This window comes from Bos taurus, chromosome 14, assembly GCF_002263795.3.
Source record: "Bos taurus isolate L1 Dominette 01449 registration number 42190680 breed Hereford chromosome 14, ARS-UCD2.0, whole genome shotgun sequence".
Classification (NCBI taxonomy): domain Eukaryota; kingdom Metazoa; phylum Chordata; class Mammalia; order Artiodactyla; family Bovidae; genus Bos; species Bos taurus.
In genome coordinates this window covers 37,182,793-37,195,179 of record NC_037341.1, presented here as the reverse complement: position 1 = coordinate 37,195,179, position 12,387 = coordinate 37,182,793, and the positions used below count along the sequence as shown (strand labels likewise).

At 42.9% G+C, this 12,387-nt stretch overlaps 1 protein-coding gene across 1 annotated transcript in view; it reads left to right on the top strand.

Annotated features, from left to right (window-relative positions):
* Window positions 1-125: 125 nt before the first annotated feature.
* The window catches only part of UBE2W (ubiquitin conjugating enzyme E2 W), a 119,429-nt gene continuing 107,167 nt past the window's right edge, over window positions 126-12,387 (top strand). The window contains exon 1 of the mRNA XM_059893338.1: window positions 126-406. The gene's annotated coding sequence lies outside the window, so the exon portion shown is untranslated. The remainder of the gene's footprint in view (window positions 407-12,387) is intronic.

Genomic DNA, 12,387 nt, shown 5'->3' with positions numbered 1-12,387 from the left:
AACATAGACCCCCACCTTAAAAAAAAAAAAAATCCTATAGACTATAACACAGGTATATAGAGACAACAATCCTGAATAAAATACTAGCAAATCAAATCTGGACTGTCATCAGAGAATATTCCACTGTAATTGTTTAAGAAAGCAGAGATGGTTTAAGGTAAGAAAATTCATTTATACACATTTACTGAAGGAAAAATGTAGGAGCATTTCAAAAGAGGTTTAAAAATAATTTGGTGAAGCATCATGTCCATGCCTGATTCTAAACTAATACACTAGGAATAGACTTTCATTTTTTGTTTTATTTTTCAGCTGCATTGCACAGCAAGCAGGATCTTGGTTCCCCTACCAGGATCGAACCCATGCCCCCTGCTTTGGGAGCACAGGGCCTTAACCACTGGACCGCTGGGTGAGTCCCTCGTTTATTATTTTAAAACAACCTCAAGCTAAAGTTATCACAAAAAACATTGATCAGAGACTCATTAAAAATGAGGACCAATGAACAAGTGTGGCTGAGGATGTGGAAAAAAGAGACTCCTCATGCACTCTTGGTGGGAATTTAAATTGTACAGCCACTAGGGAAGACTTGGAGGTTCCTCAAAAAAACTAAAAATACAACTACTGTATGATCTGGCATTTCCACTCCTGAGTATTCATCCAAAAAACAGTAACTCAAAAAGGTACATACACCCCCATGTTCACTGAGGCATTATTTATAATAGCCAAGATATGAAAACCTGTGTCCACTAAAGGAATGGATAAAGAAACTGTGGTATATAAATACAATGGAATATTATTCAGCTTTTAAAAAGAAGAAAATCTTGCCATTTGCAACATTATGGATAGATCTAGCGCATTATGCTAAATGACATAAGGCAAAGACAAAAAACTGATCTCAGTTCATTCAGTTCAGTCGCTCAGTTGTGTCCGACTCTTTGCAACCCCATGAATTGCAGCACGCCAGGCCTCCCTGTCCATCACCAACCCCCAGAGTTCACTTAGATTCACATCCATCGAGTCAGTGATGCCATCCAGCCATCTCATCGTCTGTCGTCCCCTTCTCCTGCCCCCAATCCCTCCCAGCATCAGAGTCTTTTCCAATGAGTCAACTCTTCGCATGAGGTGGCCAAAGTACTGGAGTTTCAGCTTTGGCATCATTCCTTCCAAAGAAATCCTAGGGCTGATCTCCTTCAGAATGGACTGGTTGGATCTCCTTGCAGTCCAAGGGACTCTCAAGAGTCTTCTCCAACACCACAGTTCAAAAGCATCAATTCTTCGGTGCTCAGCTTTCTTCACAGTCCAACTCACATCCATACATGACCACTGGAAAAACCATAGCCTTGACTAGACGGACTTTTGTTGGCAAAGTAATGTCTCTGCTTTTCAATATGCTATCTAGGTTGGTCATAACTTTTCTTCCAAAGAGAAAGCGTCTTTTAATTTTATGGCTGCAGTCACCATCTGCAGTGATTTTGGAGCCCAGAAAAATAAAAGTCTGACACTGTTACCACTGTTTCCCTATCTATTTCCCATGAAGTGATGGGACCAGATGCCATGATCTTCGTTTTCTGAATGTTGAGTGTTAAGCCAATTTTTTCACTCTCCTCTTTCACCTTCATCAAGAGGCTTTTTAGTTCCTCTTCACTTTCTGCCATAAGGGTGGTGTCATCTGCATATCTGAGGTTATTGATATTTCTCCCGGCAATCTTGATTCCAGCTTGTGCTTCTTCCAGCCCGGTGTTTCTCATGATGTACTCTGCATAGAAGTTAAATAAACAGGGTGACAATATACAGCCTTGACGTACTCCTTTTCCTGTTTGAAACCAGTGTGTTGTTACATGTCCAGTTCTAACTGTTGCCTCCTGACCTGCATACAGATTTCTCAAGAGGCAGATCAGGTGGTCTGGTATTCCCATCTCTTTCAGAATTTTCCACAGTTTATTGTGATCCACAGAGTCAAAGGCTTTGGCATAGTCAATAAAGCAGAAATAGATGTTTTTCTGGAACTTTCTTGCTTTTTCCATGATCCAGCAGATGTTGGCAATTTGGTCTTTGGTTCCTCTGCCTTTTCTAAAACCAGCTTGAACATCTGGAAGTTCACGGTTCAGGTATTGCTGAAGCCTGGCTTGGAGAATTTTGAGCATTACTTCACTAGCGTGTGAGATGAGTGCAATTGTGTGGTAGTTTGAGCAATCTTTGGCATTGCCTTTCTTTGGGATTGGAATGAAAACTGACTTTTTCCAGTCCTGTGGCCACTGCTGAGTTTTCCAAATTTGCTGGCATATTGAGTGCAACACTTTCACAGCATCACCTTTCAGGATTTGAAATAGCTCAACTGGAATTCCATCACCTCCACTAGTTTTGTTCGTAGTGATGCTTTCAAAGGCCCACTTGACTTCACATTCCAGGATGTCTGGCTCTAGATGAGTGATCACACCATTGTGATTATTTGGGTCATGAAGATATTTTTTAAATGATCTCACTTATATGTAAAAACAAAACCCAAGCTTACAGAGAGCACATTGGTAGTTGGTAGAGGTAAGGGGTGGGGAGTGAGCAAAATGGGTGGAGGGGTCAAGAGATAAAAACTTCCCATTATAAAATGTCATGGGAATGTAATGTACAGCATGTATGTAGTTAGTAATATTATATTGCTAAGAGAGTTCATCTTAAAAGTTCTCCTCAAATGAAAAAAATTTTTCTGTGTATGGTGAGAGACAGTAACTAGATTTAATGTAGAGATGATATTGCAACATATACAAATATTGAATCATTATGCTTTACACCTGAAAGTAATGTTACATGTCAATTATACATCAAAATAAAACACATAGGAATACTTGCTATCAGTACACTCTAGCATTTCTTGGAAATATCTGGACAATGTTTTTTTTGTTTTTTTTTTTAAGTTAGGTATAAATCAGTTCAGTTCAGTCACTCATTCGTTTCCGACTCTTGTGACTCCATGGACTACAGCATACCAGGCTTCCCTGTCCCATCACCAACTCCCAGAGCTTACTCAAACTCACGTCCATTGAGTTGGTGATGCCATCCAACCGTCTCATCCTCTGTCGTCCCCTCCTCCTCCCACCTTCAATCTTTTCTAGCACCAGGGTCTTTTTCCAATGAGTCAGTTCTTCGCATCAGGTGGCCAAAGTATTGCAACTTCAGCTTCAGCATCAATCCTTCCAATGAACACCCAGGACTGATTTCCTTTAGGACTAACTGGTTTGATCTACTTGCAGTCCAAAGGATTCTCAAGAGTGTTCTCCAACACCACATTTCAAAAGCATCAGTTCTTAAGCGCTCAGCTTTCTTTATGGTCCAACTCTCACATCCATACATGACTACTGGAAAAACCCTAGCTTTGACTAGATGGACCTTTGTTGGCAAAGTAATGTCTCTGCATTTTAATATGCTGTCTAGGTTGGTTATAGCTTTTCTTCCAAGGAGCAAGCATCTTTTAATTTCAAGGCTGCAGTCACCATCTGCAATGATTTTGGAGCCCCCAGAAATAAAGTCTCTTACTGTTTCCATTGTTTCCCCATCTATTTGCCATGAAGTGATGGGACCGGATGCCATGATCTTAGTTTTCTGAATGTTGAGCTTTAAGACAACTTTTTCACTCTCCTCTTTCACTTTCATCAAGAGGTTCTTTAGTTCCTCTTCGCTTTCTGCCATATGAGTGGTGTCATCTGCATATCTGAGGTTATTGATATTTCTCCCGGCAATCTTGATTCCAGCTTGTGCTTCTTCCAGCCCAGCATTTCACATGATGTACTCTGCATGTAAGTTAAATAAGCAAGGTGACAATATATAGCCTTGACATACTCCTTTCCCAATTTGAAACCAATCTGTTGTTCCATGTCCAGTTCTAACTTGCTTCTTGATCTACATACAGATTTGTCAAGAGGCAGGTCAGTTGGTCTGGTATTCCCATCTCTTGAAGAATTTTCCACAGTTTATTGTGATCCACATAGTCAAAGGCTTTGGAGTAGTCAAGAAAGCAGAAGTAGATGTTTTTCTGGAACTCTCTTTTTCTATGATCCAGCGGATGTTGGCAATTTGATCTCTGGTTCATCTGCCTTTTTTTTAAATCCAGCTTGAATATTTGGAAGTTCACGAGTCCTTTTCATTATAGGGGACTGGAATGCAAAAGTATGAAGTCAAGAGATACCTGGAGTAACAGGCAAATTTGGCCTTGGAGTACAGAATGAAGCAGGGCAAAGGCTAATAGAGTTTTGCCAAGAGAACGCACTGGTCATAGCAAACACCCCCTTCCAACAACACAAGAGAAGACTACACATGGACGTCACCAGATGGTCAACACCAAAATCAGATTGATTATATTCTTTGCAGCCAAAGATGGAGAAGCTCTATACAGTCAGCAAAAACAAGACTGGGAGCTGACTGTGGCTCAGATCATGAACTCCTTATTGCCAAATTCAGACTTAAATTGAAGAAAATAGGCATAAATACTGGAAAAGAGTAGGAAAAAATATCTGCAGGCAATATAGAATCTCATAGAAAAATTCCAGAAGTGTGAACTGAAAAATTCTGAAATCTAAAAGAGAGAAGTAGAAAACGTAGTGGGCATTGTGGAATGTTTTGTTTTGTTTTGGCTATACAGCATAGAAATCCCCACCCTGGGTTTAGGAAACATCCATTATCTACATCCAGGTGAAAGTGGCGCCCCCACATACTGCTACAGAAATCGAAAAAGTGACTTCTTTCCTGCCTCCTGCCTGCCTGGGCATAGGAACATGACCAAGGAACCCTCCATGTCCTTCCAATAATTGCCTTTTCTACTTAGGCTTTCAGTTGAGAACTACAACTCTTACAGAAATTGATATTGACGGTAGGTTGCAGGCAACAAATCCTCCAGAAAATGGGGGATCTAATTTTGATTATCTTGCTCAGGTAGAGCCAAAAGTGGGAACAATTCCACAATATTCATAAATGAGAATCTGAAAGCCAAGAGCTCGGGAGGGTTAAATAGCTATTTGAGTTACTTCTTATCTATTGAGAACAGGGATTTGTGAGCATTCAATGCACCGATCAAAGAACAGAATAGAAGACAATGGGTTTTTATTTTTTATTTTTTTATTTGTTGGCCAAGTGGCATGCGGGATCTCAGTTTCCTGACCAGAGATCACACCCATGCTCCGTGCAGTGGAAACTCAAAGCCCTAACCACTGGACCCCCAGGGAATTACCCAAACATTGACAATCAGTGGTGTGAATTTATATAGCCTGAGAAGTGGAATGGCTGCTTTTAATGATACCGGATAGCTTAAAGAAAGAATATAACCTCAAATGCCTCAGATTTCATTTCAGGGCACAGCAGGATCCTGGGAAATATCTAGTATTCTGTTCTTTAACCCCAGATAGCTTTCCGATCATTGTAAAACCAAACTTAAGATTGGTCCAATAAGTTGCTAAGTTACATGTAGTTTAGTTAGTACTTTGGCCACCTGATGCAAAAAGCCGACTCACTGGAAAGTATCCTGATACTGGGAAAGATTGAAGGCAAAAGGAGAAGAAGGTGGCAGAGAATGAGATGGTTAGAGGGCATCACTGACTCAATGAACATTAGTTTGATCAATCTTTGTGAGATAGTAAAGGACAGGGAAGCCTGGCATGCTGTAGTCCATGGGGTCACAAAGAGTCAGACACGACTTAGCTGAACTGAACTTATCTCAGTACCATGTAAAATTTAGGATACTGATTGAGATAAGGTGGTACCTTAAGAAAATGAGCAGGGGGTCATTTTGAAACCCTTATGATCCTCCTGGACAGTTAAATCAATCTGCCACCATCTTTTGGAAAGAAGCAGGGTCTCCGCTATACCTGAAGATACCCTCTGGGGACAGGTAATTCTCATCTCACCTGTCATTGTTTCAGACTAAGACTACAAATGGATCCCTGAGGACTCCTAGAATTCAGCATCGAAGTTATCAGAAGATTACTGCCAGTTCCTTGAAGACAAGACCGCTTGGAGCTCAGATCCTTCAGAAATAAAAGTTCAAGTCACCCCTCTGGGTAAAACTCCAGCCAGAAGGTCTGCTGCCTGAAGGCAAAGGAAACATGGTAATGGAAGAGGGAGATCATGAAAATCTGCTTCAGCCTTACTGTGAAGGTTGCTCAGTCATGTCCAACTCTTTGCAACCCCATGGACTATACAGTGTATGGAATTCTCCAGGCCAGAATACTGGCGTGGGTAGCTGTTCTCTTCTCCAGGAGATCTTCCCAACCCAGGTCTCCTGCATCGCAGGCAAATTCTTTACCAGTTGAGCCACCAGGGAAGCCCTCAGCCTTACTACTCATTCTACTACTACTGCTGCTGCTGCTGCTGCTAAGTCACTTCAATCGTGTCCAACTCTGTGCGACCCCATAGACGGCAGCCCACCAGGCTTCCCCATCCCTGGGACTCTCCAGGCAAGAACACTGGAGTGGGTTGCCATTTCCTTCTCCAATGCATGAAAGTGAAAAGTGCAAGTGAAGGCGCTCAGTCGTGTCCAACTCTTAGCAGCCCCATGGACTTCAGCCTACCAGGCTCCTCCGTCCATGGGATTTTCTAGGCAAAAGTACTGGAGTGGGGTGCCATTGCCTTCTCCTACTACTACTACAGCCTACTTACTACTCATTTACTCTACTTATGTAGAAATGACAATTACAAACTCTCCTTTATATTCTTCTCTGCTATGTCCTGCGTATGTTTATATGTGAAACCATTTGGGTCTCATTAAGGGATTTCCAAAGACCTCCAGCACCAGAGTCCTTTATATCTCAGAGCAAAAAAGAATTCAGCCAAAGGCAAAGTGAGAGATAAGAAGTGATTAATAGGACACTTGTGAGGTTTACAAGCAGGCAGGCAATGGGGTTGCTGCGCCCTAAGAACTTACTGGGCTACAGTTTTATAATCAAAGGAAAAGTGAGAAAGAAGAACTTCTCTGTCTTTTTCGAGCAGGTTGGGCAGGAAAGTTTTCTTGTCCCTACATCATTAAGCTGCTGCTGCTGCTGCTAAGTCACTTTAGTCGTGTCCGACTCTGTGCGACCCCATAGACGGCAGCCCACCAGGCTCCGCCATCCCTGGGATTCTCCAGGCAAGAACACTGGAGTGGGTTGCCATTTCCATCAAGCTAGGTCCACAAATTATAATTTTTTTAATGTGTGCAGAGAGTGTGTCCTAGGGACCATTAGCTTACTGAGCTCACCGCACAGGATGTGGGGCTCATGCCATCATCGTTTCATTATTTGGGAGCATGTCTCCTGCTTCCGTTGCATGGTTTTGTTAACTTAAGCAAGCCTGCTTGGTTTTGTGGTGAAGCAAACCTGCTTTCTTGAGTAATCATTAGCTTACAGGGGTCTCTCATCTTTTTTTCTACTCACAGTCTCCTAGTGGGATTCACCAGTTAATCATCTACTATGTCCCTTTACTCTGTCTCTATCACATGTGTTAACTAATTCCCTTCTTTTTTTCCCCCTGCTGCTGCTGCTGCTAAGTCGCTTCAGTCATGTCCAACTCTGTGCGACGCCATAGACGGCAGCCCACCAGGCTCCGCCATCACTGGGATTCTCCAGGCAAGAACACTGGAGTGGGTTGCCATTTCCTTCTCCAATGCATGAAAGTGAAAAGTGAAAGTGAAGTCGCTCAGTCGTGTCTGACTCTTAGCGACCCCATGGACTGCAGCCTACCAGGGTCCTCCGTCCGTGGGAGTTTCCAGGCAAGAGTACTGGAGTGGGTTGCCATTTCCTTCTCCGTTTTTACCCCCTACCATCTCCTTTTTCCACCTAAGTGTTAGTTGCTCAGTCGTGTTTGACTGTTTTTGACCCCGTGGACTGTAGCCTGCTGCGCTCCTCTGTCCAGGGGATTTTCCAGGCAAGAGTACTGCAGTGGGTTGCCATTTCCTTCTCCAGGGGATCTTCCCAACCAGGGATCAAACCTACATCTCCTGCACTGGCAGGGGGATTCTTTACTGTCTGACTCATGAGGGAAGCCCACAATTAAGGCCTTACAGAGGTTTAACTTTATAATTAGTCCTTGATGGGGTCACAAGAGTACTAGACAAGAAACTGATATCGTTTAGAGATCTTAGATTTTTTTTAACTCAATACTTGGCTAGGTAGTTGCTCCTCTTCAGGAAAGGAAGGGTTATTGCTGATTTTTCCCAGTTTTGTTAAGATATAATTGACATACAGCACAGTATAAGTTTATTTATTCATTCCACTGTTGATGGACATTTAAGTTGTCTCCAATTTGGGGCTGTTACAAACAATACTGCTATGAAATTTTTGTACATGGCTTTTAGGGCTCATATATACACATTTTGTGTAAAACACAGAAGTAAAGTTGCAGATTCGTAGAGAATGCAGATGTTTGATTTTGCATGTTTTTGGTTAACGGTTTCCTAAGTTGTCCCAATTTATGCTTTCACCCAGCACTGTATGAAAATTCTGGTTACTCTACATTCTTACCAACCAACACTCAGTACTGACATTTTTATTTTAGCCACCCTCCTGGAGGTGTAGTTGTATTGCATTTATTTAGTTATTCTCACCCATGCACCTGTGCACTTGGTAAGTCACTTCAGTCGTGTCTGACTCTTTTGCAATCCCATGGATGGTAGCCCACCAGGCTTCTCTGTCCATGGGATTCTCCAGGCAAGAATACTGGAGTGGGTTGCCATGCCCTCCTCCAGGGGATCTTCCCAACCCAGGGATCAAACCTGAGTCTCTTTAAGTCTCCTACATTGGCAGGTGGGCTCTTTACCACTAGCGCCACCTGGGACGCCACGGTCAATTAATCGATGACAAAGGAGGCAAGACTAAGCAATGGAGAAAAGAGAGTCTTTTCAATAAATGGTACTGGGAAAACTGGACAGCTGCACATTAAAAAAAATGAACATAGAACATTTTTTAACACCATACACAAAAATAAACTCAAAACGGATTAAAGACCTAAATGTAAGACCGGATATTATAAAACTCTTAGAGGAACAGATAGGCACAACACTGACATAAATCATAGCAATATCCTTTTTGATATGCCTCCTAGAGTAATGGAAATAAAAACAAAAATTATTATCATTTGCCACACTGCTGGCATGTGAGATCTTACTTCCCTGACCATGGATCAAACCTGGGAACCCTGGAATGGAAGCACACAGTCCTAACTGCTGACAGCCAGAGAATTCCCTGACTGGAGGTCATATTGCTCACCACAGAGATACACAGAAAAAGGGCCTCAACCTCAACTGATTCTCTATTCTCAGGATTTCCTAGTGATTTCGATTGAGGTAGATTTTACAATTTTCATTTTTAAAAGGCATGACAGATGACCTGTGGGAAACTAAATCCTCAAAATATATTTATATATATTATATATATAAATATATATATATTTCTTCTGTCTCTACCAACTCCCCTATTTTCAAATCAGAAACCTGGGATGCAACTCCTTCCTTGTCCCACACCTGCCACAAATCTCAGTCCTGTCTGTTCCCCTTCCAAAACATCTTAAGGAATTAATATCCTTTCCCTACATGCTCTACTCCAAGCTCTCATCCCTTACAAATAGCCTTCTTTTCTGATCTTACCTGACCAAATCTGTTCAGCCACCAGAGCAGCCATTTCAAAATACAAATCTGGCCTCACCATATCCACTTGAAGATAACTTGTATTTGCCAAATGGTTTCTCAGATAAAGTCCAGGCTCGCCAGCCAACAAAGCCTTCCATGACCAGATCTTGCCTGCCTCTTGTCTCCCACCTCCTTCCATCAATTTCTGCTGGGTGACACCAAAGTGCTTGTCATCCACTGTAGACACCATTTACATGGTTCATGTTCCCTCTGCCCGGCACACCTCTTCTGTTCAGCTCTGCTCAGGCCTTAGCTCTTGCAGGCAGTCATCTTCAGCTCCTAGGCAAGCTCAGGTGCCCCTCAGTTATAGCACCAACATAGCCAGGAAGTAGCCTTTTCCATATTCTTTCAAAATCCCCTCTTTCATCTGTTTCCCTGTTTGCAAGTGATGTAAATAAGGTGACTATCATCTTGCATCCCCAATGCCTGGCATTCAATATATGCTTTGGGGACAAAATTGCCACATTTTTAAACATTTTGTTAAATGTCTGAAAATTCACCAATTAGATCTATTTAGGGGCATCAGATATTCTTAGCACAATGTAAAGTCTACCCTCCCTATCAGGTTTCATAGTTTAAAATGAATCAGTTTGTTTAGAGTTACTTTCATTTTAAAACCTCACTGGTATGGGTCATTAAGAGAATGGATTTGGAAGGACAATAGGTGCACTAGTTAAAGAACTCAATCTGTAATGCAATAGAGTTAGTTTTCAAGGTAAAGTTCTGACTCTTCAGAAGCTGGGTGACTCTGACAAATTACCTAGCCTCACTAAGCCTGTTTCCTCTCCTATAAAATGGGAATTGTTTTATGTCCCTTACAGTGCTGTGTTACAGATTAAATCACACAGGAAATATAAGTGCCTCTCATGTGCCTGTGTGGCACATATAAATATTCAATCCCAGGCAGCTGTCCTTGTTATTCTCAATAAGGGCAGTTCTGGGAGGATGCCATGTGGAGAAGCACACTGAGTAAGGCAGAGAGAGACAAGATTTCAACCTTGAATGCTTGTCTATGGCAAGTTCAGTTCAGAGCAGTTTGTCTAGTCTCTTCCATGTTCACAAAGTGGTATGAAATTTGGGAATCTTGGTATGGGTATTTCTTAGTCACTGTCATACACCCCATCTGTTCACTGCACAAAGAACAGAGTAATTCAGAAGAAAAGCTAGGCATTGGACTTCCCTGCTGGTGCAATGGATAGGAATCTGCCTGCCAATGCAGGGTTTGCTCCCTGGTCAGGGAAGATTCCACGTGCCATGGAGCAATGAAGTCCATGTGGCAAACTTCTGAGTCCACGCTCTAGAGCCTTCGAGCCGCAACTACTGAGTCCGTGTGCTACAACTACTGAAGCACTCGTGCCTAGAGCCTGTGCTGTGCAACAAGAGAAGACACCACCATGAGAAGCTCATGCACCACGAGAAAGAGTAACCTTCATTCGCTGCAACTAGAGAAAGCCTGTGCGCAGCAAGGAAGACCCAGTTCAACCTTCCCACCGCTGAAAAAAAAAAAAGGCTGATGCTGAAGCTGAAGTTCCAATACCTGCCACCTGATATGAAGAGCCGACTCACTGGAAAAGACCCTGATGCTGGGAATGATTGAGAGCAGGCAGAGAAGGGGATGATAGAGGATGTGATGGTTGAAAGGCACCACTGACTCAACAGACATGAGTTTGAGCAAACTCTAGGAGATATTGAAGGATGGGGAAGCCTAGCATGCTACAGTCCATGAGGTCACAAAGAATCGGACATGGCTTAGCAACTGAACAATGAACAACAGGCTTCGCCTCTCATCAGTGGGTACTGTATACTTTACCAAGCCCCTTCACATCCACGATCATACCTGCCAACACATGCTGACATTTTTATCCCCATTTGGCAGATGATGAAACTAAGGTTCAGAGAAATTTAAGTGACCAACTGCAAGTCACAGAACTAAGAGGTAATTGAGTTAGAATTCACAGTCTAGCTCTTCGGAGGTCAAGTCTAGTGCCTTTTTGAACATGTGTTAAATGGTGATCAGGCAAAAAGGAGCAGAGAAAAAAGAGCGGGGGTGGGGGGGCAGGGGATGAAATAATGGGGAAAGGAGGCAGGAGGTAGAGTCAAGATAAGATAAGTAGATAAGAAAGAACTGCCAGGCAGGGACAGAATCACCAAGGCTGCTGTCCCTCCTAAGCAGCCATGTGCGTCTGTGCTAAATCACTGAGTTGTGTTCAACTCTTTGTGACCCCATGGACTGTAGCCCACCAGGCTCCTCTGTCCATGAGATTCTCCAGGCAAGAATACTGGAGTGGGTTGCATGCCCTCCTCCTGGGGATCTTCCTGACCTAGGGATTGAACTCAAGGCTCTTACCTCTCCTGCATTGGCAAGTGAGTTCTTTACCACCAGTACCACCTGGGGAGCGCCCTAAAGCAGTAGAGGAAGGATATATATGTGTTTGGGCCATGACAGCTTAATAAGCAAGTGAAAAAGGACAATAGGAAATATGATGTGTCTTGAGAACAAGATGGCGGAGGAGTAGGTGGACATGGAGTCCATCTCTCTCCATGGATACATCAAGAATACACCTTCAGACACAGAAGTACATGCAGAACACCAGCTGAGAGCGGACAGGAGCACCTGACCAGTGGAAAAGAATATACAGAACCATGCAAAACTTGGTAGGATGAAGGAACTAGGGGGGAAAATAAGAATGTTAGTAGGACTGGACCTACCCTCAGCAGGTGGGGGAACTGAAGCAGGGGTCCGATCCCCA